The sequence below is a fragment of the Tamandua tetradactyla genome, chromosome 5, assembly GCF_023851605.1.
Source record: "Tamandua tetradactyla isolate mTamTet1 chromosome 5, mTamTet1.pri, whole genome shotgun sequence".
NCBI classification, from domain to species: domain Eukaryota; kingdom Metazoa; phylum Chordata; class Mammalia; order Pilosa; family Myrmecophagidae; genus Tamandua; species Tamandua tetradactyla.
The window spans coordinates 137,466,919-137,481,812 of record NC_135331.1 but is presented as its reverse complement, the minus strand read 5'-3'; the positions used below and the strand labels follow the sequence as shown (position 1 = coordinate 137,481,812).

Genomic DNA, 14,894 nt, shown 5'->3' with positions numbered 1-14,894 from the left:
CTGGGAACTGAACCTGGGTCTCCAGCATGGCAGGCGAGAACTCTGTCACTGAGCCACCATTACCTGCCCTCATATTCTTTTAATAACTCAAAATTCATTACCTTTTTTACCAAGAACTAGGGCAGAAATCGTAATCTGTCTAACAACAAGCTAACTCAGGATTCCCCAAGGCAACATCCAATACCAAAAGACATGTAGAAGTAGCTACTAATTATCAAATGAAAGAAATTATATTATAACCAGCCACCATAGCAATTAGTCATAAAGACAATGGATAGATATACTCCAAGTCTAAGTAATTCAAAGAACATCACATAAGGACTTGTCTTTCTTAAAAATTCCACTAAAACATTCAAAAGTATCAAGAATCAGGGATAAAAGGGAGGGAAAGTCTTCATACAATGACTGGATAAATCATTGATCAATTTGAATAGACAAATAAAGTAAACATTTATGGGGATTACAATCACAAAAAGAACGTAAATGTTAGATATCTTGACAATGTGCAACTGTCAAAATAAATTTAAAAATCAAGGCATGAGCACAAGAGTATGTGCTAATTTCCTTATATTTTGCATCATGAGTTAATCAGCTCAGTAGAAAATTTAAATAAGTTGTTTAAATCCATAATGACTTAAACATGCTAAATCATTTTTATTTTTTTCTATCTTCTAATTATCTTGAAGGAAATAAATATTTTAGTAAGAAAATATTTATCAGAAGTTCAGTATTTCCTTGAGTTTCATTTTCGGTTTTGTCTTCTGTAAAACTGAATTTAATATGTTTTATTTAAAAATAGCAAAATCGAATATGATTGCATTTTTAATAAAAATTATTTCTTCCTCATCATCTTCTCTTATTGAGGTTGAAAAATGTAAACCTCACTTTCTCAGCTACATTTCCAGCTAGAGGGAGAAATGTCCTATGGTTCTGACTATGAGCTATAAGCAGAAATTCACTGGAGGCTGTAATTGCCTGGGGAAATCTTTGATTTCTTGGTAACAAAAGACCTTAGTCCAGCCCTACCTTTTCTTCATGACTTGATTGTAGACACCTAGATCTAAATAGCAATTTTGTCTCTTTCGAGACAAAAGGGAACATACTAATAGGAACACAGCAAAAGACATAAAAAGTCTTTGGTTCATCAGTTTCTGGACCAGCCCTAACAAATTATGTCAAAATTGTAACCTTTCCTTACCTAAAGCGCTGTTGATTTACTTTCCAGTAACTACCCATTGACAACATTCTTAATTAATATACTATCCATTAACATCAAATAATAATCATGCACAAATATAGAAATATGTAATAATATTTACTATTATGTATTATATCTAAGTAATGAAAATCTAAGTATATTTTCCTTTTTAGTACTTTGACAAGTTGTTTGAATTTTTCATAGTGAAAATATATCAATTTTTTAAAAGATCATTCTTCTGAAGTTTTGAATGTTTTGAGGGTGGACAAAGTTATTAACCCAGAACAGATACATCATCTTTAATATTTGATGGACAAATATCTAGGAGATAATATTTTCAAACAACTATTTTGTAGTGGAGAAAATTCCAAGATAGGTTCAAACTAACAAAAACTACTGCTCATGCAGAATCAAATTTAGTGAACAAAACACTATTATGTCAGTTTTAAAATAAATATGTCCAGTGAAACTTTCCCTCACATACCCACTGTTAAGAAGTAATATTGTTTTCAGCAATATCCTTAAAGTAAAGTGCAATAACCTAGAGTACTGTTTCATTGATTTTTTTCATTGACTTTTATACCTTAATTTAGGCTTTTTAAAATAATTTGGCCACAGAAATGAACACACTTGCAGTATTGAATGGATAGATATAGCAAACCAATATTATGGTATTACACATTTTAGAGAAATGTCTAACCTATTAAAAGTGAATCTGGGGTGCATGGGTGGTTCAGTGGTAGAATGTTTTCCTTTCATGCAGGAGACCTGGGTTCGATTCCTGGACCATGCACCCCCCCCCCAAAAAAAAAGTAAATCTGGGGCAGGGCAAGGTTAGTTCAATGGTAGAGTTCTCGCCTGCCATGTGGGAGACCTGGGTTTGATTCCCAGCCTGTGCTCTTCCCCCATCCCCCAAAAGAAAAATTCAACAATAATGGATACTGACATGGAAAAAGAATGAAATGTGACCCCCACCATACAGCATGCAAAAATAAAAAGGTGAATCTGGTACTCTAGATCTTAGAAATCTTGATATATTTAATAACAAGTAATTATGACATAACTATATAATATTTATGGCAGGAGTGCCTCTTTTAAGCAATAATATATTGCAACCTAATATTAATCAAAATGTTATTCATTAGGGTTATCTCACATTAGCCTGAATTTGAAGGACTTTATAGTAGATGGTATATTACACTGAACTAGAATATATATATATACACACATATATACATTATATGTATATAATTCAATAAACCAGAATTTGACTTTTTCTATCTTATAATTATTCTTAAGGAAAAAATATTATTCCCTTGAAGATTGTTTAGTGATTATTAGTGCTGATTTTTGGTTTGGGTTATTATTTTTTACTCATAATTCAATTTGTGATATTCTACACATTTTAAAATAGGTTAGTTTTATTCTGTATAAAGTGGATTGGCTCAGCAGGCAGAGGTCTCCCCTGCCATGCTGTAGACCCAGGTTCAATTCTCTGTGACTGCCCATGCAAAAAAAAAAAAAGCAAAACTATGAAGTGGATTAATGAAGTAGAAATAACACAGAAAGCAAGTCATTATACCTGACTTTTAAATCACTCACCTGCTTCAAGTGAAATAGTTATATTAGACTAAGCACCTGTTACCAAAACTGCGAATTAGGCCAATAATCTCCACCCTCATGCAAGGATCAAATGAAGAAGAGAGGACTGGTATTGATATTACAACTGCCCAAATTATAGTAAAAAATACCAAACTAAAAATCACCATATTTTAGATCACTCAAAATATGTGGGTTTTAATTTTTCCCAAAATGCTATCCCATGAGATTCTTTGCTTTTGTTATTTCCTGTTTCACAGCTATTTCAGGGAATTACTCCCAGAATGTGACAAGGAACAAAAACAAGTTTGCCAGTAGGATTACAGAACAGAATAAAACATCTCAAGGCGAGCACACATCTGGCTTAGCAGTGACCTTAAAGAAGGGAGCAACTGCAGTCTGCACATTGTTAATTTTTCATATTCCTCTTTTTTTATTAGTGAAGTTGGGTTTACAGAACAATCGTGCATAAAATACGGGATTCTCATATACCACCGTCTTATCAACATTTGCATTGGTGTGGTACATTTGTTGCAATTGATGGTAGCACATTTTTATGCTTCTACTATTAACTATAGCCTATGGTTTAACTTACAGCTCAATGTGTTATGCAGTCCCATGGATTTTATTTTTACATTTTTATTCCTATAACATATGTACAATCTAAAATTTTCTTTTTACCAATGCAACTATGTAATTAAATACTGTTAATTATGTTCACAATGTTGTGTTACCAACACCGTCACCCACTGCCAAAACATTTTCGTCATCTCAGATAGAAACTCTGTAGCTTTTAAGCCTTATCTTTCTATGCCCTGCACCACCCCATCCCCTGATAACCTATATAAAAGATTCTGACTCTATGAGTTGGCTTATTTTAATTATTTTTATCAGGAAGATCAAACAATATTTGCCCTTTTGTATCAGGCTTCATTTTACTCAATATTATATGTTCAAGGTTCATTCATGTTGTCATATGTATCATGACTTTATTCCTTTTTATGGCTGAAAAAATATTTCATTGTGTGTAACATATCAAATTTTGTTTATCCATTCATCAGTTGATGGGTGCTTGTATTGTTTCCATCCTCTCACTATTGTGAATAATGCCAGTATGATATCAGTGGAAATATATGTTTTTGAGTCTCTGCTTGAATTCTTTGGGGTATATACATACATGGAAGTGGAGTATCAGGTCATATAGTAATATTGTACCTAACTTTCTAAGGAACCACCAAATTGACTTGAATAGCAACTGCAGCATTTGCATTGTCACCAGCAATAAATGAGTGTTCTGATTTCTCTACATCCTCTCCAGTACTTGGAGTTTTCTGTTTTTTAACAGTAGCCATCTAATGGGTGTAAAATGATACCTCATTGTGGTTTTACTTGCATTTACCTATTGGATAATAATGTTGAGCATCTTTTCATGTGTTTTTTGGCCATTTATATATCATTTTTGGAGAAATGTCTATTCATGACTTTTGCTCAACATGTCTTTCCTTGTGCAAATTCAATGCTTTTTTGATTTCTGTGTCTTTGGAATAAGTTTTAAGATCAGGAACTGTGACTCCTTCAACATTGTTCTTCTTTTTCAAGATAACTTTTGTTCTGTAGGGCCCATTACCCTTCCATATAAATATGATAATTGGCTTTTCCACTACTACAAAGAAGGTTGTTGGAGTTTTAATTGGGATTGCACAGAATCTGTAAATCGCTGTGGGAGAATTAACATTTTAACAATACTTAGTCTTCCAATCCATAAACATGGAATGTCTTTCCATTTATTTACATCTTCTTTGATTTCCTTTAAGCAATGTTTGTTGTTCTCTGTGTACAAGTCCTTTACAATCTTGTTTAGACTTATTCATAGATATTGATTCATTTAGTTACTACGTAAATGAAATTCTTTTTCTTGATGTCTTTCTTCTGATTGTTCGTTACTAATGTATAGAAACACCACTGATTATTGGTTATTTGATCTTGAATACTACCACTTTGCAGCATTCATTTATTAGCAGTAGTAGCTTTGTTGCGAACTTTTCAGGATTTTCTGTATATGTCATCATGTAATCTGCGTATATGGAGAGTTTTACTTCTTTTTCAATTTTGATGCCTTTATCTCTTTTTCTTGCTTAATTGCTCTGACTAGAACTTCCAATACAATGTGGAATAACAGTGATGACAGAATTTTACTGAGGATTTTTGTATCAATATTAATGAGATAGTCATTTCAGCTTTCTTTCCATGTGGCGTTTTTAGCAAGCTTTGGTATGTGGCTGCTATTGGCCTCATAGAATGAGTTAGGGACTATTGTGTCCTCTTCAATTCTTTGGAAACGTTTGCGCAAGATTGGTGTTAACTCTTCTTGGAAGGTTTGGTAAATTCCCCTATGAAGACATTTGGTTCTGGCCTTTTCTGTGTTTGGAGGTTTTTATTTACTGATTCAGTCTCTATACTAGTTACTTATTTTAGAATTTCTTTTTCTTCTTGAATCAGTGAGTAGTTTGTGTGTTTCAAGGAATTTGTCCATTTCATTTAGGTTATCTAACTAGCTGGTGTACAGTTTTTCAAATTATCCACTAATATTCCTTTTTATTTCAGTGGGGTCAGTAATAATGTTCCCCTTTTCACTTCCGATTTCAGTTATTTGTAACCTCTTCTTTTTCTCTTGATACATCCAGCTAAAGGTTTGTCAACTTTATTGATTTTTTTCAATCTTTTTTTGGGGGGCTTTGTTTAGTCTATTGCTTTTCTAATTCTCTATTTCATTTATCTTTGCTATTTCTTGCCTTTTGCTCGCTTTGGGCTTCTTTTTTTTTTTTTTTTTTTTTCCTTTTCTAGATACTCCAGCTTTGAGGTTAGCTCTGTAATTAGATAGTGCTCTTCTTTTCTAATGTAAGCATATATAGCTATTAAAATATTCATGTCAGCACTAACTTCGCTGCATCCAATAAATTTTATTGTACATTCATTTTCATTTGCCTCATGATCTTTTATAGTTTCTCTCTTGAATTCTTCTTTGACCCATTTGTTGTTTAAGAGGATGTTGCTTAGGGAGATCTGGCAAGATGGCAGAGTAGGAACGGCTGAATTCATCCGGGCTCTATGCAACAAAGAGAGATGCAATAGAAAAATGATTGGAACAGTGATTCCATGGTGTAAGTGATCATGGAGAGTCTTCTACCCTACATAAGGAGATCCTAGGTTAAAAACTAGAGAAATTGGGACAGACAGAATGGCGTGAATATGCTTGGTCATGACTCTGCCTTCCCCCACAGCTGGCTTGGGAAAATTTTCTCTTTGGCTCCCTAGCTGGGAGTACCCATGGCAACCTTGAAAGATAACTTTTCCTGTACACAGAGTCTACCTAGCCAAGGTATATGTTGACTCCTCACCGTGGTGATATGCTGCTGTGGACACTAATTTTTTTTGGCAGGACTAGGGAGCCTTTCCCTGGGGTGGAAGGGAGATGTGGAGTGTCCAGGTCTGACATTCAACCAGCAAAAGAGACTTATTTGAATCTTGGGGCTGCTGCCCTTCACCACAAAGAGGTCCAAAGACTGCAAGTGTGTGGATAGAAGAGCAACATCTGCTGGGGAGAAAAGGAAAATTCAGTCTAACAAATTGCTTATCTGCTTATCTCTTTAACAAAACTAAGTAGGAATTGCAATCCCCCCTTGAGATTAGGGGCATGATTTCATGGCAAAGGACTGATAAACCAAATCCAAAAGGGAATCTTCAAAGCTAATACAAGTAGATAGAGAATCTTAGATGAGGGAGGGAAAAAATCTGCAAAATAATCTTATTAAGACATTAAAATCCCCCACTTACCACAGAAGATCATAAAGCATGTGAAGATCCAGGCAGATATGGCTCAGCCAAATGACCAAATTAAATTACCCAAAAGGATGCAGAATTTAAAACAATTAATAAGGTTGTTCATAATGACATAAAGGATATCAAAAGAAGACACCAGAAGAGCATAAAGAAGAATTTGAAAGAATAAATGGAAAAATGTTAGATATCACAGAGATGAGAGATACTGCAGACCAAATTAAAAATATATTAGAGACCCACAATAGTACACTTCAAGAGAAAGAAGAAAGAATAAGTGAATTAGAAGACAGGACAATTTAGTTTGAATGTTCAAAAGAACAAATGGCAAGAAAGATGGTAAATATGCAACTTGATGTCAGGAAAACGATAGACAACATGAAGTGTACAAATATAAGAATTATTGGTATCCCAGAAGGAGAATAGAAGGAAAGGGATAGGGCTGCAAGTTGAAGATATAATAGAGAAAAAGACCCCATCCCTTATAAAAAGACATAAACATCCAAACCAAGCCATACATGCCTAATGAAGCCCAAATAGAATAAATCCAAATAGGCTTACTCCAAGACATATACTTATCAGAATCTCAGATCTTGAAGAGAAGCAGAAAGTCATGAAAGCAGCAAGAGAAAAAAGATTTACTACATACAAGAGAAACTTGCATATAGTATATAAGACTGAGCTCAGACTAATCAAAAGGCACCATGGAGGTGAGAAAGCAGTGATACGATGTATTTAAGATTCTGAAAAAGAAAGACTTCCAGCCAAGAATTCTTTATCCTGCCAAGTTGTCTTGCAAAATTGAGAGAGAGATTCAAATCTTCATAGATAAACAATGGCTGTGAGAATTTGCCAACAAGAGACCTGCCCTACAAGAAATATTAAAGGAACTCTGTTGACTGAATAAAGGCTAGAGAGGGAGGTCTGGAGGAAGATACAGACAGAAGAGTCTTAGCAAGGGCAACTTAAAGGATAAAAAGTGACAGAGAGAAAAGAATATTTAGGTTTGACAAAGCTACAGGATAAGATGGTTGACTCAAGAACTGCTTTTACAGTAATAATTTTGAAAGTTAACAGACTTAACTCACCAATTAAAAGACACAGATTGATAGAATGCATTTAAAAATATGATCTATCTATAAGCTACTCACAAAATATTTATCTTAGACACAATGATACAAATATATTGATAGCAAAAGGATGGAAATAGATGTTTTCTGTAAGTTGTAACCAAAAGAAAACATAATTGGCTATAGTAATATTAGATAAAATAGATTTTAAATGTTATAATATCATGAGATAACATTTTCATGTTTATTGTAAAAACATTTGTATCTTTATATTTTCTTGAATTAAAAAACTAGAAAATGTTCAGTAACATAGGTCATTACTATAGCAAAGCTAATATTTGTAATAACTTTTTTACTTGATATTTTGAGAATGTACACAGTTTTGACAGCTAATACAATGGTATTTAAGTCAGTATTTAATGTTTAGAATTTAAGAAACTCTAATATCTCTATCTGTAGATTTTTGCCTTGTTTGCCTTAATTTTAAATTGGTTTATAAAACTTACTGTACAAACACAGCCTTTGCAATTATTAGATAATTTCTTTAAATATGCCTATGGATAAGCTTAAGTATACTGTTTGTTTTTTTTAATAAAATAATTAAAGAAGAGCATATTGTTTAGTTTCCACAGCTTCGTTAATTTCCTTTTGTCATTATTTCAAACTACGGCCTAGCGCTCTTTCCTTTAAGATGGAAGGACTCCTTTTAGTATTGCTTGTAGGGCAAACTAGTGGTGTTGAACTCCCTTACATTTGTTTCTCTGGGAATGTCTAATCTCTCCCATTTTAAAGTGAAAGTCTCACCAGATTTGAAATTGTTGATTAGCCGTTATTTTCTTCCACCACGTTTAAGGATATCAACCCACTGCATTCTTGTCTGCATGATTTCTGATGAGACAGCAACACTTAATCTAATTGGGACTCCCTTGTACATAATATGCTGCTTTTCTCTCGCAGCTTTCAGAACTATCTCTTGTCTTTTGCACTCAACACTTTGATCAATACTACGATGGGACTTATTTTTCTTTTAAATTGTACTGTCTAGTTTGTGTTCTCTGGGCTTTTTGGATGTGCATTTTCAGTTATTTTGCTAAGTTTCAGAAGTTTTCTGTCGTCACTTCTTTGAATATCTCTTCTGGCCCTTGCTTTTGTTCTTCTTATTCTGTATATTGCAGGCATTGGTATGTCAGATGGTTTCCCAGTGATGTTTTTGGCTATTTTTGCTTTTTATAATTTTTTTTTCTTCCTGATGATCAGCCTGAATCATTTCAAGTGTCTTGTCTTCAAATTTTCCAAGTATTTCTTGTGCCCTCTTTAATCTGCTGTTGAAACTCTTCCCTCTCTCAATTCTTGAATTTTTCATTTCAATTATTATTGTCTTAAACCCCAGAAGTTCTGTTTGGTTCCTCTTTTTAACATTTCTTTATGTGAAATATAACATACATACAAAAAAGCAATACATGTCAAGGTATATTGTAGCAAGGAGTTATAGAACACATTTTAGAGTCAGGTATGGGTTTACAGCTCCACAATTTTAGGTTTTTCCTTCTAGCTGCTCCAAGACACTGGAGACTGAAAGAAATATCAATATAATCATTCAGTGGTCGTATTCATTTGTTAAATCCTATTTTCTCTGCTATAATTCCTATTTCTCCTTTTGATCCTTCTCCCAATCTTTAGGGTTATTTGGGCTTTGCTCATTCAAACTTTTTCATGTTGAAAAGGGGTGTCAGTGATATGAGATAGAGGGATAGGACTAGTTGATATTCTTGGAGAGGTTGCCCCTCTGGATTTCATGACATATCTGACCTAGGAGCCACATGGAACTTGTAAGTTTCTGGAAAGCAATCTTAGTGTATGAAACTTTTGTAGCAAGTCAGTAAATGCCTTAGGTGTTTTGTTTTTTTTAATGGTTGACAGGAACTGTTTTGGTTGGGGCTTGGCAAATCCAGGTAAGGAACAATATCTAGCTCAAGCTAGAGTAAGAGAAGCCTCCGGAATAACCTCTCAACTCTGTTTTAACTCTCCTAGCCACTGACAACTTAACATCTATTTCCCCCTTTTGGTCTGGAAGGCAATGTTGAGCCCATGGTGCCAGGATCCGACTCATCCCTGGGAGTCATGTTCCACTTTACCAGGGAGACTTTTGGCCCTGAATGTAAATGTCCCATGTAGGGCAGAAGGGTAATGATTTTACTGGCAGAGTTGGTCTTAGAGAGAGAGAGAGAGAGACCACATCTGGGCAACAAAAGAGGTTTTCTTGAAGCTACCTTCAAGATAGGCTTAGCTTCTCTGCTATAGAAATAGGCTTCACAAGAGTAAACCTCAAGATCAAGGGCTTGGCTTTTTGACTTGGAAGTCCTTAACGTTTGAGACAGTATCAGGGGTTTCCCCAGTGGTAAAGCTTAATAGTTTCATATTTTTTCTCCCATCCTTCAAGGGACTTTGCCAATAATTTTCAATTATCTGCTCAACATACTCTGGGATGTAGCTGAGTATTACATCAAGCTATACAGAAGTACAAGCCCTCATTGCCATTCTGGGGTCCATGTGTTTGAGTTGTTTAATGAGCTATCCATACAGGATGAGTTTGATTGTGTGTTACAGAAAATTTAGGTTTTGGACAACTTAAACATCTCTTCCTTTGGTCTCATACAGTAGATGAAATTCTAAAATGCCGACAATGCCACCCTTACCCTTTATTCTGATCTACCCTAGTCCCGACCCAATCAGTTTCAATCCTATCTCTAATTGAAGGCTTAGCTCTTTTTTGATTTCTTTAACAACAGTTGCTACATGTAGCAATGCTGACTTTTAGAGCTCCAGAGCTCCAGAGCTCCAACTCTGAGTCTTAAGTGTCACACATCTAGCCAGAGATACAGTGAGATAGCAGGTTATGCATATATAGCACAGCATCTCAAAATGTAGACATAACATTTACAGCTCCAGACTAAATATGACTGCTATAAAAGCTTACACTCTAGGCCCCAATTTTCCAATAAGTATTTTCTGAAAGAAACCATACAATATTTGTTCTTTTTGTGGTTTGTTTCTGGTTTATTTTGCACAAGATAATGCCCCAAAGTTCATTTGCCTTGTTGCACATACATCATGACTTCATTCCTTTGTGTAGCCACACAATATTCCATCATATGTATATACCACAATTTGCCATTCTACTTCTCAGTCAATGTGTCCTTCAGCCACCCCCTTCCATTGGGCATCATGTATAATGTCCATAGTCAACAATCCATTTCTCATATTATAGTCACTTAGTTGTACAATCATCCACACCCTTAATTTTAGTCCATTTTCTTTGCTCCCAAGAGAAAATTAACTGATAAACACACCCTCATCAAATAGAAACTCCAAACCTTCCCTTAACTCTTATCCTTCTATGCCAATTATTTATCTGTGGCTTGCTGTGTTTGATGATGTCTTTTTGTTAAATATAGACCATAGCCCGCAATAGTAGTTTTCCCCTTTTACCCCTTTATCATTGACTCTATGTATAAAATTCATACCTTTGAAGTAGTTCATGCAAGAACTTATTTATATTTGTAGTGTTATTGATGGGATATAAGGCCTTTCAATCCTCTTCACCCTCAACATAGCAATAGTACTTATAGACCCACTAATGAACTGCCTTCATTTCTGTCCATTCCTCTACAACCTCATTAGCCAACCATCCATCTATCTCTACCTTCTATGTATCTCTAGGTCCCCTATATTCTTTATTATAAGCCTCTGAGGTTACATTTACCAAGGTCATAATAACAAAATCATACAGTAAATACCCTTTTGTGTCTGGCTTATTTCAGTCAGTATTAAGTCTTCAAGATTCATCCATGTTGTCCTATGCTTCAGGAGTTCATTAAATATTACTCCTGCATGATATTCCATCATATGCATATACCACATTTTAACAGCCCAGCTTTTGTTGGGCACTTGGATTTTTTCCCCAGTTTTTGGCAATTATGAATAATACTACTATGAATATCATTCTGCAAATGTCTGTTTGTGACACTGCTTTCAGCTCTTCTGGGTATATACCAAGAAGTAGCATTGCTGGGTCATAGAGCAATTAGATATTTAGTTTTCTAAGAAACTGCCAAACTGTCTTCCATAGTGGCTATTCCATTATATATTCCCACCAGCAGTGAGTAAGTGTTCCAATTTCTCTTCATTCTCTCCAACATTTGTAGTTTCCTGTTCATTTAATAGCAGCCATTCTTATAGATCTGAGGTGGTATCTCATTATAGTCTTGATCTACATTTCTGTTATAGCTAATGAAATCTTTTCATTTGCTGTTTTAGCCATCTGTGTTTGCTCTTTGGAAAATGTCTATTCATATTTTCAGCCCATTTTATAATTGAGTGATTTGTTCTTATGCTGTTAAGTTTTATGATTTCTTAATGTATACAGAATATAAACCCTTATCTGATACATGATCTCCAAATATTTTCTTCCATTGAGTTGCTGCCTGTTTTGGACAAAGTGTTTTGAGGCACAGAAGCATTTGATTTTAAAGAGCTACGATTCATCTGTTTTTTCTTTCATTGCTTGTGCTTTGGACATAAAGTTTAGGAAGCTACCTCCTATTACTAGGCCTTGAAAATTTTTCCCTGTTTTCTTCTAGGAGGTTTATGGTACTGGCTCTTATATTTATATTTTTAATTCATTCTTAGTTAATTTTTATATAGCATGTAAGGTTTGATTCCATTGGTCAATATCATGTTGTTTTGACCATTGTGGCTTTGTAGTGAGCTTTAAGTTCAGAAACTGTTTATCCTCCCACTTCATTCTTCTTCTTTAGGGTAATTTTAGCTATTCGAGTTCATTTCTCCTTTCCAAATGAATTTGAATACTAGCTTTTCCATATCTTCAAATTAGGGTTGCTGGAATTTTGATCTGTATTGTACTGAATCTGTAGATCAATTTGGGTAGAATTGACATCTTAACTACATTTAGCCTTCCTGAACATAGAGGATGTCTTTCCACCTATTTAAATCTTCTTTGACTTCTTTTAGCTATGGTGTGTAGTCTCTCATGTTATCCTTTACATCCCTGGTTAAGTTTATTCTTAGGTACTTGATTCTTTTAGTTGTTATTTTCAATGGAATTTCTTTCTTAATTGTTTCCTCAGTTAGGTCATTGCTTTTGTATAAAAGTATTACTGATTTTGCACATTAATCTTGTATCCCACCACTTGGCTGAATTTGTTTATTAGCTCAAAAAGCTTAGTCATATATTTCTCAGAATTTTCCATGGATAGTATCATGTCTTAAAAATATGGAATGCTTCATAAATTTGTATGCTGTCCTTGCACAGCAGCCACGCTAATCTTCTCTGTATCATTCCAATTTTGGTTTATGTGCTGCCAGAGCAAGCATTGTTTGGTTCCTCTTTAAAATTTCTATTTCTTTACTAGTATTCTCATATTGCTCATTGATTGTTTTCTTGATATCCTTTAGCAATTTCTCTGTATTTTCTTCATCTCCATAAGTATATTGAAGATAAATATTTTACATTTTTTCCAGTATGTCCACAGTTTATCCTGTTCCATTTAGATTTTCTGAATTTTTACCTTCTTCCTTTTGATGGCCTTCATTTCCTTTATCTTTTTTTGTCTTATTATATTTTGTTTCATACTGTACATTTAAAAATTTTTAAATGTTAACTGAGGGGAGGATATGGTTAAAGCATTTGTGAGCTTGCTCTATGTTTGCATGTCCTCAAGCAGTGGAAAATCATTGTGCTTGTCTTCTTGTTTGTTTGTTAAGCTGAAAAACAGCCTAAGATGTCTGCCTGTTTTGTCTATCTGTGCCATTTGCATATCTGTCTGCTTTGCATTCACTTATCTGAAACATATCCTCCTACTCATGGGGAAATTCCTGCTTCATTCTTAAAATTAAAGATACTTCTTCAAGGCAAAAAGGACACCCCCATGATGTTCAATGGATAGCTTAACTTCAAATGGTCCCTTTACCTGTTAAATAGTTAGCAAAAATAAACTCAGGGCTCTGGCTCTCTCTTGGGTCAGAGATTTCCTTGTTTTCTGACTTTGCGTCATAGGTTTTTTCTTCCTGAGCCGATTCTTTGCTAGACAAAGAATAACTGTCATAGGTGGTGTTGCCCACAGTTAACTCTGGGATTTACTCCTTGAGATGTTTCTTTCTTTAATTGGTAACTAGCCAGGGATAAGTCAGAGAATTTCTTGTGTGTCAGCCCTCCTATCAGGAAGTTTCGTGAAAAGCTAATTCAAAGTGCAGGGTCCTCCCTGTCTTTCCTGTATCTGGGTATTGTCCCTGGGTTTGTGCTTTCCAGTGGCCCTAGGAGTTTGAATGCCCTCCTGTCTACTTCCAAATAAACAGACCATCGTCCTTTCCCTGGTGTCCCACTGACATATTTAAACAGGTAAGACTCTGTCCCAGACCATCTGCTTCAACTGTTTCTTAGGATGTATTCCTTCTCTCAAGAATCTTTTGCCTGGGGGACAAATTCTGTGAGTGGCAGTGTACTAGAGACTTTCCTAAGTCAGTATTTCTCAGGTGGAAAAAAGTCAGTGACCCACAAAGGGAACACTGGCCAGCTACAAACCACCCTGTGGAGGGAATAAGGGAAGACCAGGAGAAGACAAGGCTCTTCTTCTCAGGCTCCTCTAAGTTGTGCTTTCTTGATTCAGCCCTTTCCCAGCAAATGCAACCCTTCAACTGTCCTCTGTATCTTGGAGTGAGCATACCATCTTTATGTCTCCTCTTTGCATTTATTCAAGGAGAGGTAGAACAATGACTGCCCTTACAGCTGGGTCCTCAGCATTGCAAAGAAGCTAATAAAGGCAGTGGTCAGTGATCCTCCTGTCACCCCTCCTCTATCTTGGTGAAGTGGATTTTTATATCTCTTTCTGGCACCATCAAGCTATGGCAGGCACTGGACCTTAGTGCTGCCTGCCACAAGACTGGAGATTGGGAGCCAACAACTTTGCATGAAGAGAGCAATTTACTGGCATTTACCATAATTTACCAGTTTCTTCTTCCTTCTCTCTGGATTCTGTACAATGTTCTATTGGACACTGAAGTTTCCAAATCATTGATTTAGATATTTCCTGTCTGTTTAATAGTTGTTCTGGTGGGGTGACTGATTTCTGGAGTTTCCAACTCAGCCGTTTTCCCACAATCCTCTCTCTGCC

At 35.2% G+C, this 14,894-nt stretch overlaps 1 long non-coding RNA gene and 1 other non-coding gene across 12 annotated transcripts in view; both read right to left on the bottom strand.

Moving 5' to 3' along the window:
• Window positions 1-14,894, bottom strand: part of LOC143684898 (uncharacterized) — a 391,441-nt gene that overhangs the window by 38,850 nt on the left and 337,697 nt on the right. The window lies entirely within an intron of this gene.
• On the bottom strand, window positions 12,992-13,094 carry LOC143685389 (U6 spliceosomal RNA). The gene has a single exon (XR_013176628.1). It is a non-coding gene; the product is annotated as a U6 spliceosomal RNA (small nuclear RNA).